General features: G+C 40.4%; 1 protein-coding gene across 10 annotated transcripts in view; it reads left to right on the forward strand.

Annotated features, from left to right (window-relative positions):
- Nucleotides 1-12,825, forward strand: part of SOX5 (SRY-box transcription factor 5) — a 335,957-nt gene that overhangs the window by 192,564 nt on the left and 130,568 nt on the right. The window lies entirely within an intron of this gene.

Consider the following 12,825-nt stretch of genomic DNA (forward strand, 5'->3'; position numbering starts at 1 on the left):
GGCTTCACACTAGAAGAAAACTGGGCTCTATCATTTCAGAGCATATTCTGTCAAGTATCAGGACTTGTATAACTATGAAAAACTTCTGGGGAATGTCCACCCCTCTGTTACAGGGCAGCTTCTGTACAAGATGCCCTTTGCTGAAAATAATTTTGAGATTGCTAAGGCCTTGTTTGGCCTTGACCTCTGTACTGTTTTTTTTCTTCTTCAGTTTGTGTGTGGGAGGGATTTTTCTTTATTGCTGCATCTTTAATAAAACTTTAGAAGAAAAACAATAGCGGAACCACTACAATAGAATGGAAAATATTTACGTTTTTAGGTTTAGCTATGGCAGTGAGAGAGGAAGTTGTTTTATAAGCAGTGAATAAAAATAAATTGAAGTAACATAATTTGACCTCAACCCTTTTAAGTTTAAAGACCTTGTAGATAAGAATGAAGTATGTCGTTTTTGGAGTAGTGGAGAACACTGGTTATTGATAATGAGATATAGAGCCTTTCATCTCTTGATCCCTGGTCCAAGTTTGACCTGTGCTAGTAGTAAATGAAAGTCAGCTAGCTACCATCTGATACAAGCTGCAAGCCTAAGAAATGATTTGGAGGTCTGTCTCAAGGGATTTCAGATGAAATACTGACCCTGCTGAGGTCAGAATTTCACCATCAGGGTCCGCTTCACACAAACCCCATCAGATTTGGGGCACCCTCCTTTTGGATGGTCAGACGATAAAGGTCAAGAGTTAAACAGGCAGAGAGACAATCCTGTCCTCTCATTCCCACAGAGATGATCTGTTTGTAGTGAGATTTTGATTATACTGGGCAAGCAGTCTGGACAGTTCCGTGCCTGTATGATCCTGAAGTCTCATGAACCGCAGTTGCAGTCCGGTAACTGTGAAGTCACTGATAGAAAAAAAAAAAAGTTATAAAAAAAATCCTTGTTGACAGTGAATACAAAGCAAAACATTTCTCCTCAATTACTTGACTGTTAGAGAAGAAACAATTCTTGAAGAAATCTTCCTTTGTATGTAAATGAAAACAATGAAGTCACCCTGACTTGCCCGTGTTTAAAATGGTCAGTGAGTTTACAATCAGGTTATGGTAGGTGGAACAAAATTGTGACATGAATGTAGATGTGAGTTCAGCTTTTCTGACCTTGCCCTAATTAATCTAACAGGCTCCTGTCACATTGGCCAGAAGTTTTTAAATAGCATTAGATTTATTGACAGGGAAATATTCTTGTAAAGTCTGGATAACTGTTTGACTTACGTGCAATTGAATGATTAGGCTGTAGTTATGAACACAACCTATTTGTGACAAAGGAATCGTTTTACTTGAGCCAATTTTTTCTAAGCTTGTAAGAGTTGCCATAATTCCAGATAAATTATTACACAAAAAAAGGCTTTTGAAATATTGTATTGAAAACATAATACCCTAAGGTTAAAAAAAAAAGAACAACCTGACTGACCCTGTGATTTATGAGTCCTTTCTCTAAGCATGCTAACTTGGAAATGGTTCCCTCTCTCCTTACCCCATCACACAATCACTGATACACACACAATCCATAACTAGGGAGAGACTGCAATGTCTCTCTCCTCCTTAGAGAACTGAAAATGCTGAGTGTAACTGCAGCTCAGTTAAACTAACCACGTCTGTGATGCTGAAGAAAGATGCTTTAGTTCCTTGAGCTTAAAAAAATACACCTGGCATGTGAGTCTCTAAATGACATTATGTCTTTTTCAAGTCTATCTCTTCTGAATTAGCTGGAAGGAGGTGCCACTAACACAGAAGACAAGCAGTTTTTCTCTGTACAGAGAGTTGAGTAAAGCGATAATGCTAAACTGGAGAAAAGTTGCAGATCAGATTAAATATGACTGTATGACCTCAAAATGCTAAAATGTGATCTAGGTGGGATTTTGTGTTTTGGCAAATGTTTATAATCTTTTTTTCTGCTTTTCAGGATGTTCTAGACCTAATTTGTGAAGAGGTTTGAGTTTCTCTGAATCATTAACTAAACCTCCCGCCATCTGATTTTATGCCACTTTGGAATGCATCCTCCCATGCCCACTGCTGTCTGTTCTATTAACCTTTGTGTGTGTGTGTGTGTTGGAAAGGTTTTCACTTTAACAGTTTCTGCCTGCTGAATATTTGGGGTCTTCTTCCCCACACACCTCGGTCTTGTTATTTTACCGGAAATGAAACTGGAATGGGTGTTTTGTCCACTCTTGTGCACCAGCAGCCCCAAAAGATCTCAGGCTGCGTTTCAGAACAACTCTGTAGCGATCTGCAGCTGTAGAACAGGCTGAGGAAAGAGCGTGCAAACACCAAGTATGGCTCAGCAAGTTCGTGGGCTGACTCTGGTTCTGTCCTTCAGGGCCCCAGGAGAACTCTCCTGGTGGCCTCCTCGTCTCTTGTCAGGCGACAATCTGCTTCCTGGTGCCCTTGCTCTAGAACATGGTGAAGCCTGGGGCTCTGTAGCTGTCACATCCTAGGGGCAGAGGGGGAAAGAAACTTGAAAGGTTAGATGATCCTTTCTCATGATACTGAGCTCTAGTCCCCAGGACAGGCAATGGGTGTGCATCGTATTCTGCTTTGAAAGGGGATGTCTGAGACACAAAGTTTTGAGGGGTCGTGCAGTTCACTCCTTGCACTTGCTCAAAGAAAAAGTCTAGCCCAGGATGATGATTGAATAGTTTGCTTTGAAGCTCAGTGACGAATGTCACTTTAATTGAACTATATTTAAAATGAAATATGGTTGTTAAAATTCATAAAGCAATTCATATTCAGTAGGGCACTGTTGATAAAATAGGTCAACCTTGCAACCGAAATTGTGATAAAACTGATGCTGCTAATCTCACAATTTTGTAGAAAGCCTGACAATGTTTTATGTTTTTCCCTCAAGCCCCAGCTCTTGGAGTCATGTGATGACAAAAATGCCAGCTTTCATTTCTTCAAAATGTAAACTTCCAGCTCTCATATTTCCAGGCAAAATCTGAAACCATGAGCACTACAAGTTCCAAAATTAGAAGGCAAACAAAACGGAGGCCAAATGCTGTTTTTTAAACTGTTCTGATTTTTAGTCAAAATTTTTTTTGGAGAGCCCAGCTCAAGATCTTGAAACACTTCAGGTTGCCAATAATGTAAAACTAAATCTCAAAGCAGCAACAAGCAACAACACTGCTTTACAGTGTCTCTAACATTTGGGCCACAGTTCTGTTTTACTTTCTAGTTTAATACTGCCAGTACTTCTGTACTTTAGTACTGCAAGTTACGAGTTTGTTTTCTTTTCTGAGTGACATACTTAGCTCAAGAACCAAGTGCTGTCTGAAACTCGAGGGCAATTCCTGCCAGACAGCAACCATTTCATGACTCTGTGTGTTTTAGTAGAGGGTTTTCATTTTCCTTCAGAGCTAGAGACATTCAGCAGATGTTTTGATAGGACACCTTCTTTGTAAGAAAGTTTGGACCTCTGAAGAATGAGAAGATCCTGACTAAATTCTGATGCAAAGCTGGGAAGAGTGCCACTGGCCCACTCTACCTGCCAGGTGGGATGTCACTTCTGCCTGGCTCCTGGCAGGTGTGCTGGCTCCTAGGCAGAAAGCTCACTGTGACCTTGATGGCCTCCAGCTTTGCAGACCCTCAGCAGCTTGTCTGGCAGGGAGTGTGGGCACCATGGCCCACCTGACTTTGTGCCCCTTTGGGCTGCAAGGTTCCTGGCTTTCCTGAATCCCTCAGCAGCACTGGGTGTCCTCCCAGCTCCAAATAAGGCTTTCCTTTGTGAGTCTGGATCCAGATTTCCATCCTCCCACCCGCTGTCAGCTGGCTGGGTCCCTTTCCCCATGAGTTGTGTTGGTAGATGGAGAGAGGTCTGGCTGTGGTAATATGTTCCCAAATCAGAATATTCCCATTCTCATTACCTTCTGAGGTTTAAGATGTTGTTCCAATTTGGAATGTAATAAAATCTTGAACACTTGGAATTTCCTGCAGGATGGTTAGTCCATTTTGCAGCCAGATTTGTTTTTCAAAACCTAGCTAAATTTTTGGGGAGGAAAAAAGGATTTGGTTTCTGAGTTACACAGAAGTTGAGAAAAATATTTCTTAAGCTTAACATGCAAAGTTTTGAAATGACACAGTTGTTATTGTCAAAACTTTCCAAGCACCAGGAGGTTCTGAATTGATTCCAGTCTTCCAAAATACTGATAGAGACCTACTTCCAGAGTGCTTTAGATATCGTAGTTTACCCATGCAGTTATCTATGGCTATAATTTTTGTTGTTGTTTAGATTTGATTTTGCTTTTGAACTCCTCAGGTGGGCAGTCATTTGTTTATCCAGAAGTGGCTGAATGTTGTTCAGGCCTGTTTGTGTTCTCTTTGTTTTGTTGTAAAAAATACTGGTTTCTGTCTCTTGTTGCGAGAAGGCGCTAATTCACTGTACATAAAGAAATACAAAGATTTGTTCCCTGCCCCAACAAGTTGGCACTCTGAAGTTACACTTCCAGCTCGGCTCATCCTTTCCTTTTCTGTTTCCTGCTGGAAAGCAAAGTCCAGCAGGTCACTATGTGAGCTAAATACTTGGAATACTTTGGGCCTACAATAAGGAGAGTAGTGATCCTTAATCTTTGCCGTTAGAGTCTCCTCAGTGTGGCCACAAGGACTTGTGACATTTCTTTCCTGGTCCCCAGCTTACATGCCTGTAACCTGGAGTTCTCTAGGAGGCTTTAAAGGGCTAGAGATGAAGAGTCCTTCACTCGAGACACAAAATAGAGCAACCACTACACAAGGGCTTGGTCACAGATTTAGTAATGTCTGTTGCTTCTATATTGCCATTTTCCCTGGGAATTCTGATTTTCTGAGGAGTCAGTGGCAGCAGAGCAGTGCTTCATGGTGCTACGACCCCTTTGCAAGCCATTGCACAGCAGAACAGTATTAGTTTTTTGGTAATTAGAGTCCTCTTTGCATATCAGAGAGAGGTGAGGACAAAAGGTTTCCTTGGTAAGACAATAAAGCTGTTGAAGTGAGGGCCTGATCCAACTCCCACTGAACATGGAGAAAAGGCTCTTATTCATTTTAGTGGGAGTTTAATGAGACCTTTCTTCAGTAGGAAACTGTGAGAAAGTATCTTCCTCCTCACTCTGCAAAATATTTTCAGAACAGGCTCCGTCCACTGAGACGGTTTGTTTTTTGTTTTGGTTCTTTTTTGCCAGTGTGGATATGACAAGCTGTGACTGCACAGTCAAACTGAACAGGCTCGTGGATTGGGGACATTTTGTCCAAATTCATCATGTGTCAGGAGCAGCTGTTTTCCTGCAACTTATAAACATGGGCATACTGGATTCAGTGAGACAGGCCCAAGAAGGAGTCACACTGCAGCCTTTCCCATGACTTTGCAACCTCTTCCCAAACAACTGAGGTTGCCGGCAAAGAGGCAAAACAATTGTTTCTCACAAAAGCTCTGCAGCTGATGTCCTATCAGTTATCAGAATAACTCGCCTGTCCCTTGAGCAGGAAAAAGCCCCTGGGAAATAAGTTATTCAAAAAAACAACCTAAAAAACCACACACAAAGAGAAAAGACAAGGCTGGGGGAGGAAATAGGGACAGGGAGGAGTGAAAAGAAAAATCTAGGCTAGCAGTCAGAATGAGCTAATTGCTTACTGTCCTCTCAACTTCAGCATATAACGTGTGTTTGGCTGAAGGGTACGAAGCACAGACTGTAGAGTAACCTGTGGACCTTCACTTCCTTCCATTACCATGAAAGTTATGTAAAAGATTGCAGATTGGTGAGGTCTTTATCTGTACTAATTTCAGTGCAGAGCATCATTTTGCACCAATGTACCATGGCTTTGCCTCCAAAGATTATGCTTAGAGCAAGTTTCTACAGGTGATTTGATCTCAGGCCTTTACTACACTCTTATACAATCCAAATTTGCTGACTTCTGTAGCTGTACCAGTGCAAACAAGGAGAATCTGTTTAAGACTTGTACAACTGGAACTTATTGAAAGTGCAAGGGCATATTTGAGATAAATCGACTTTTTTTGCCTATGCTGAAGTACATGGTTGCAACAGCACTTGCTTTCTCCATTGTTACCAGTCCAAATGTTCTAAAAATTATGAGATTGTTTTGAACTTCATGAAAAAGTTCATGTTTTGAACATTTTTCTTGAAATTTTAGCATCTTTTCTTAATTTTCTTTTTGTTACTGAGCTTTCAGTGTTCCCATTTTCCATTTCTCTCACAGAATCAAAAGGGAGGGCCAGAAATGTATTTTTATTAAAAAACAGAACACTGAAACACCCAAAATAATCCAGCAGCTAGGACTGTATGAAAAAGGCCAGCAGTCAAGTACAGTCATCGCAGCTGGCAGCATTGTGCTCCAAGGCCTCATCTTGGTCTTTTTCCCCTCTGCAGGCATTTCTGTTTTCAGATCCCCTCTCCAATTTCTGCATCTCTCTGAAGCACCCGTCAGCTTTGACCACTTTCTTCCACTTCCAGCTCCCTGATACCGTGGTACTGAGCAACCTTCCTTATGCAGCTGCCACCCTTCCCCGCAGCAACTCCTCCTTTCTGCCAGCCCTCCCTTTCCCCCTCCTTGTCTGTGTTTCCACAGTCTTATTAATGGGTTTTGTTTGGCATTTTATTTGCTGTAGAGCATGCATATGTGAATGTTTGTGTTCAGAAAGCATGGTGTGGGGTGCCTGGGTGCCTGTGAGCTGCATCCACGTTTGTGTGCCCGTGCAGGTACTTACACAGCAGGCAGCAGAGGCACAGGAGCAGAAGGAAGGTACCATGGCAGTTTGTCTAAGTGGCTGGAGATGCTGAGCATGAACTCTTTATGGCTGAGATCTTGTCTGTATGGAGTGTGTGTAATCATGAGCACTTTTGTTGTGCAGCCAAAAAAGGCTGCTACTGCTGCCTCTGCAGTAAGGTAAAGCAGGAGATAACAATAAATTTTTTACTGCTGGCTGGTGGAGGTGTTTAGGATGTGTTTTCTTTATATCTTCATCCGCCCCTAATTGAAGATGCTTTAAAATTGAATGACTAGCAGTCAAAACGTGTTTGCTTCAAGCTGAGAAGAAAAATGCTGGTGTCTCTGCTTCCAAACTGATTGCGCTTTGTACACAACTGACAGCCACAGTCACTTTGAGTGACTGATAAGTGGGAAGCTTTGCCACTTATCAAGGAATGCACACTGAAAAGAAAGGACTGGAGCCGTTCAGATGCTTTGGCATGTTCAAAATAACATCTCACATCAGTCAGACTCTGAGGCACTAGGAGACATTTCAAAATAAACTTTATATCTATCTATCTATCTAGAGGCAAAGATTCAATTTAACAGACAAATCACTGTGTGGCATCACATTGGCTCTGAAAATGAGAACATCATTATAAGGGTCACTGGTTACAGAATGACTCAGATAGCTGCATAATTTGAGAGCATTTATTGTAGGGTCTCACCCCCCAGAACAAAACAAAATTTGAAAATTCACCATTGCATGTCATTCTGGTGATTTCTTTAAATTGGGGTTTTTCAGCCCTGTTGGCCAAGTAATATCTAGTTTATGTAGCACATGACATCCTGAAGGATCCCAAAGAGAATGAATCTCTAAGCTAAATTCGGATCTCATTTATTTCCTCTTTGATATTACGGACTATGTCTGAGATTGCATGGCTTTAACTCACAAAATGGTTCCTAAAGTTTTTTTTTAGGAGTCACTGTGCTTTTTAGTGATACATAGCATGAACAGAAGATGTAACTTTTTTTGGTTAATGTTTGTTGGTGATACTATTAAAGATATTTATATTAGGAGATTCTGACCTACAAGAGCTGAGGGTACATTTTCTTGTGCTGACTCTGTAATGACGGCAACAGCCAAGGTAGAGTTGGGTTGTTCCACTGGAGGTGGTGATGTTTTAACCTGCCATAGCAGGAGTTAATCTGATAGACATACAGGTAGAAAGAAAAACACACATGTGCTTGGAGCTGAAGTGGGATGGGAATCTTCACGTGAAATGGGAGAACCAGGAGATACAAGCATGTAGTGTGTAATATCCCAAACTGGAAGTGGGACAGAAGATGCGTGGTGTTGATCTGGATCCACTAGTACTGCTTAAAAAAACCAAAACCCTGCTGCCAGGGTTACACCTCTTTCTCTAACAACATTGGGCACGTTGATGTGTAAGTACCATTATCTTTGGTTGTTATTCTAAGCATTGCATCTGGGCATCTAATTCTGCCCAACTTGGTCTATCTGAAGTGTTTTTCTAACAAAAACGGCTGGTTTTGAGATACAGGTTATATTTGGCATTCCAAGGTTGCCACCAGCATCCATACCTATGTCAAGAGGGAGAAATTTGAGGACCATTTAGTTTCTACTGTCAATGCCTTGCTTTTCTGATTCATCTCTTGCCATGTTAAGTGGTCACGACTGTTTTGATGGCTCATTCAAAACAGAGTACTTCAAACTCTGCTGGAATAATGGCTTAAAATGATTCAGAGGGAAAAGTATGGTTCCACCTACTGAATCAACACCACTGTCTTCACCACCTTGGATTTTTCTCCAGACATCTGGCATCCAAAAGATGATGATGCCTTACCCTACATAGTTTAGGAGACAAGATGAGCTCACCGTTGGTGATAATACCCTGCAAGAGGCCAAGGGGAAAGGTTTTGTTTTTGTTGTCCACTTTCTGTTGCTTATCTGCTGCTGTATTGTATTTGCAAAATTAAAGTGGAAGGCAGTGAATTATGCTTGGTATTTGTAAGAAGAGTAAATGAAAGAGTTTATAATCCCTTGAAGGGTTGTGATTGAAGGGATGATGTGAGTGATGCCTGACTTAGAAATTTGGAGAAAGTGAGGGAAAAGTACAGTTGTCATGTGGAAGTCTCTGTTGAGGAAAAATTAACTAGAGAGTTATGGAGCTTGTGCCAGCTGTCTTTATTTTGTTTCTTGTATATAGTCTCCATTTAAGCTCACTTTTCACATATGAATAAAATGTGTAACGGGTAAATAATTTCAAGGAACCATTTAAGATTTTTATTCAAATTGATTTAAAATACACTTTGAAGAGGCTAAGAAGTGTATGTCAGAGTTTCTTGTATGTAGAAGTTAAATAAAAGAATTTAAGTTCCAAGATAAGTTTAATAAATTTATAAAAACTAAAATGAAGACTTGTATGAAAAGTAATAATAATAATAATTAAATGGGACAAATTTAATTCACAGTGCTTGGAGTTTATAAATGTTTGGCACAATGAGTAATTTTAAAATGTGCGTGTTATAAAATATCTTTTATCAGATTTGACTTACTTGAAAGACAACAGTGATAGTGTTCAGCAAATTATTCTGAAGTTGGAGCTTGGATAGTCTCAACAAAATAGCAATTTAAAATGGATTTGGACAGAAATGATCAAGGGATTTCCATACTCCTGTATGCTATGAAAATTGTGTGCAAAGAAATACATTAGTCAGATAACAAAGTAAGGTGTTTGAAAGTTACAAGTGCCAGAATTAGGTTAAATAGGTATCTTTAAAATTATTCCCATGTATCTCTTGTCATATGTATTGAATAAAAAGTGGTGTCCCAGGGGAGCAGAATTACACAGTAATATAATTGTAAGCTGTACTCACAAGAGGGAAAATTAAAATTGTGTTGACAGCCTTAATTCTGGCATTTCCTAATGTTTGAGGGAACTTTTCATCCAAAGCAGCATTATTTTAACTGTTTTTCTCTGCGTTTTTGGTGGCCGTAAAAGCACATAATCCTGATATATCAACCACCTAGAGTGTATTGTCAGCCCAGCTTGAACCCTGAAATATCAGCATGGCAGAAGTGCTAAATGCCAGTTGGGTTACAGGAGAAATGCTGTGTTCTCCTGGGCTGGCAGGAGAGAACAGTTCTCCGGCTGTGATGGCTGTGCCTGTACTATGAAGCCCCCTCTCTTTCTGTGTCCTGTCTCCTGCCTTTCTCCACTTTTTGTTGGGTTTTTTTTTCAAATTTTGGTCTCCATCAAGATAGAGAAGACTTTTTTCCTATTGCTGTCCTCCTCAGAAAGGGAGATTGATTGCTTGAGTGCCTTTGTTGAATTTGGGCTGGCTATGTTGAAAATGCAGTTTGACTCAATTCTTTTCAGCACCCTCCATTTGCTCCCCTTTTTTTTCCCCCTCAGTAGGGTTGGGAGCAGATCAGTTGTAGCCAACTAGTTCTTTCCTCCTATTTTACCACATTCTTGTGCTTTAGCAAAAAACCCCAAGGCTGAAGGTACAAAATTCAAAGCCACTGATTTTTTAGTTAAGGACTCTCTTGCTCTGAGTATTTGATGGAAGCCTCTTATAGCATTTGGCCCTTTAAAGCTCTGTGTGGTGAGAATATGTTTTCTATTTTGCAAACTTTGTGTAGAATCTTGTCTGCCATGTACATGACTGAATTGTGCTGTGTCAGTGAGAGGGAGTTCTTTATATACTGTATGTGATGAGTTTTAAGTTCATAACATCCTTAAGAATCATGCACATCTAAATTAGGCATCATTTCCAGTTTCTTTAACCCTGGACTTCAAATTTGTAGTCCAGGAACAAGTAAGTGTATATGAAACAGGGGATTGATGGCATTCTCACCTTATACACAGAGGTAAGTTGCCTTATACACATTTTCATACATGCATTTGAAATGCCCAATTTTAGATATCAGTTACAAAACATGACTACTTTACCTCTCTGAACACGATTTTTAACGTCTCTAAAGGATTTTAGGAGGAAGGAGCAGGGATGTTTTCCATGTGGGGGCAACAGGTTATTAATACTTACCAAATTACACCTGATCTTAGTTGTGAATGGTTCAAAGCTTTATGAATTCTTCAGCCCTTCTGACAGTTCATGTGAAATCATAGCAAATAGAGAGAACCCTTAATTTAGAGCAAGGCATTGATGATCACAGTATTTCCCAGTGTTGCAGACAGGCTGCTGCATACACTGGGAGATACAAAATAAGCAGAGATTGACTCAAATTACTTTAAAATTAGAAAACTTTCAGGAAGTGAAACTTTTTAACTTCCTTCTTTTCCCCTTCTGTGATTCTGTGAATGTCTCTATATCTGTAGACACCCTTATAAAGGTAGCATGTGTTCTTCCATAGAACCTGTTTCTGACAGCAGGAGGTTTTCCTGGGTAGAATAAGCTCCTCAGATACATGATAGATTGAGGATTTTCTTTACCACTGTATTGGTAAGTGAAGATTTGGAGAGCTGATACATTCTAGTGACTAGAATTAGAATTATGCTCTATTTCTTGCATTTATTCTATATTTGAAATGAAAGGCAGATTTGAAATTATATTTTTCAAGAATTTTATCTAACTGTCAGGAGTTTCAGTGTTACTAAGTCAACTTCCCTTGCATAATTTCTTATTGCACATTTCAGAATCCCTGTCTTTAAGGTACCATCAGACTAGAGAAATTAAAATCATAATCAAATTACTGGCATAGAATTCTGTATTCTGTGTTAATAAAATTCACACTTCTTATTGAAAACAAAGCACATCTGTTTTAGGTGTTCTTCACATCCCCTTCGTCTATTTAGGTGGATTTGTGTAAATCACAAGTTTGCTTTCTGCATCTTTTGAGAGGGTTGTTTGAGCTCAGTATCCTCTTAACAGAAACTCTTGCAAAGGCCCCGTGGGAGAAAAATTGTCCATTGTGTTCTTTTGAAAGCCGGCTATCTTTTTTCCTGGAGCTGGGCTCAAGTAAGTTTATTCTTCCACTCAGGGATATCTTAGGAGGTTCCTGTCCTTTCTGGTGCCTAGGAAGCCGAGCTCAGATACGTATATTGTATTTGTTGCCATCATATAATCTGTGCAACTTCCCTGCAAATATAAAGAATTATGCTTTCCCCAGCTGTTCATTTGATAGGATTCTAGCCCTTCATTTAGAGAAAACTGTGCTTCTCGGATTCACATTGTTTGAACCGTGGCCTCCTTTCTATACCTATTGTTTGTTTTGTCTTTTTTTGTTGTGCGTAACAGGTGTTTCTTTCAGACAGCCGAGGCAGCAAGGCAAGGGCTTCCTTTATGGCAGATCTCTTGAGACTTTGATTAAACTCTTCTTTGTGATAAAAATGCCACTGCCTTTAAATGAATTGCACATGTAATCTGTATTTGCACAAATGCCCTCCATCCCTCTGCCGTCATTGCTGCTCTGTCTCTCTTTTGGATTGGGTGTGTTTGCCTTTTCTCCTGTCTTTTGCCTCAGAACTGATTCCTTTTTACCCTCCCAATACTGCACTCCCCTCAGAGCCTGGATGCAGCCATGGGAGCGGTTTAGAAAGAGCAAACTGTTTCTGCAGAAAGAGCTCGCCTTTTTTCCAGTGTTTGCTGTTGCTGCCTCCACAAATACCGTTGTCAGACAGCTGGGAGAAGCTTCCTCAGATTTTCTCAAGGGGGAACCAAGGGTTAGAAACTAAGCACTTTCTGTGCATCTACTGAAGCAGGTCTTGGTCTAGTGGGTTGTAGGTAGCACAGATGTTTTTCTACCTGCCTTGCTTTTTTCTTTCACACAGTCTCACCTGCTGCTGAGTCGGACCCACTAATTTTCTGGCTTAGTTGTGGAAGTACTTCAGGGAGGTCTGGTCAGTTGTGAGAGGTGCTTAGGTGCATTTTAGGCAGAACGTACACAGAATCAGTACCCCCTGCTACCAACTTCTCTAAAGCACATTTAATATTCTTTCTAGTTTTTGTTTAGGATAGGACTCCCACATTCTCCAGTATGCTCTTGACTCTCTAGATGTTAAAACAGCCAGAGAAGCAGTGAAAACCGAAGAGTGGCAAGAGGCTGGTACCACGTTTTTG

Source organism: Manacus vitellinus, unplaced genomic scaffold, assembly GCF_001715985.3.
Source record: "Manacus vitellinus isolate BGI_N305 unplaced genomic scaffold, ASM171598v3 scaffold_5_pilon, whole genome shotgun sequence".
Taxonomy (NCBI): domain Eukaryota; kingdom Metazoa; phylum Chordata; class Aves; order Passeriformes; family Pipridae; genus Manacus; species Manacus vitellinus.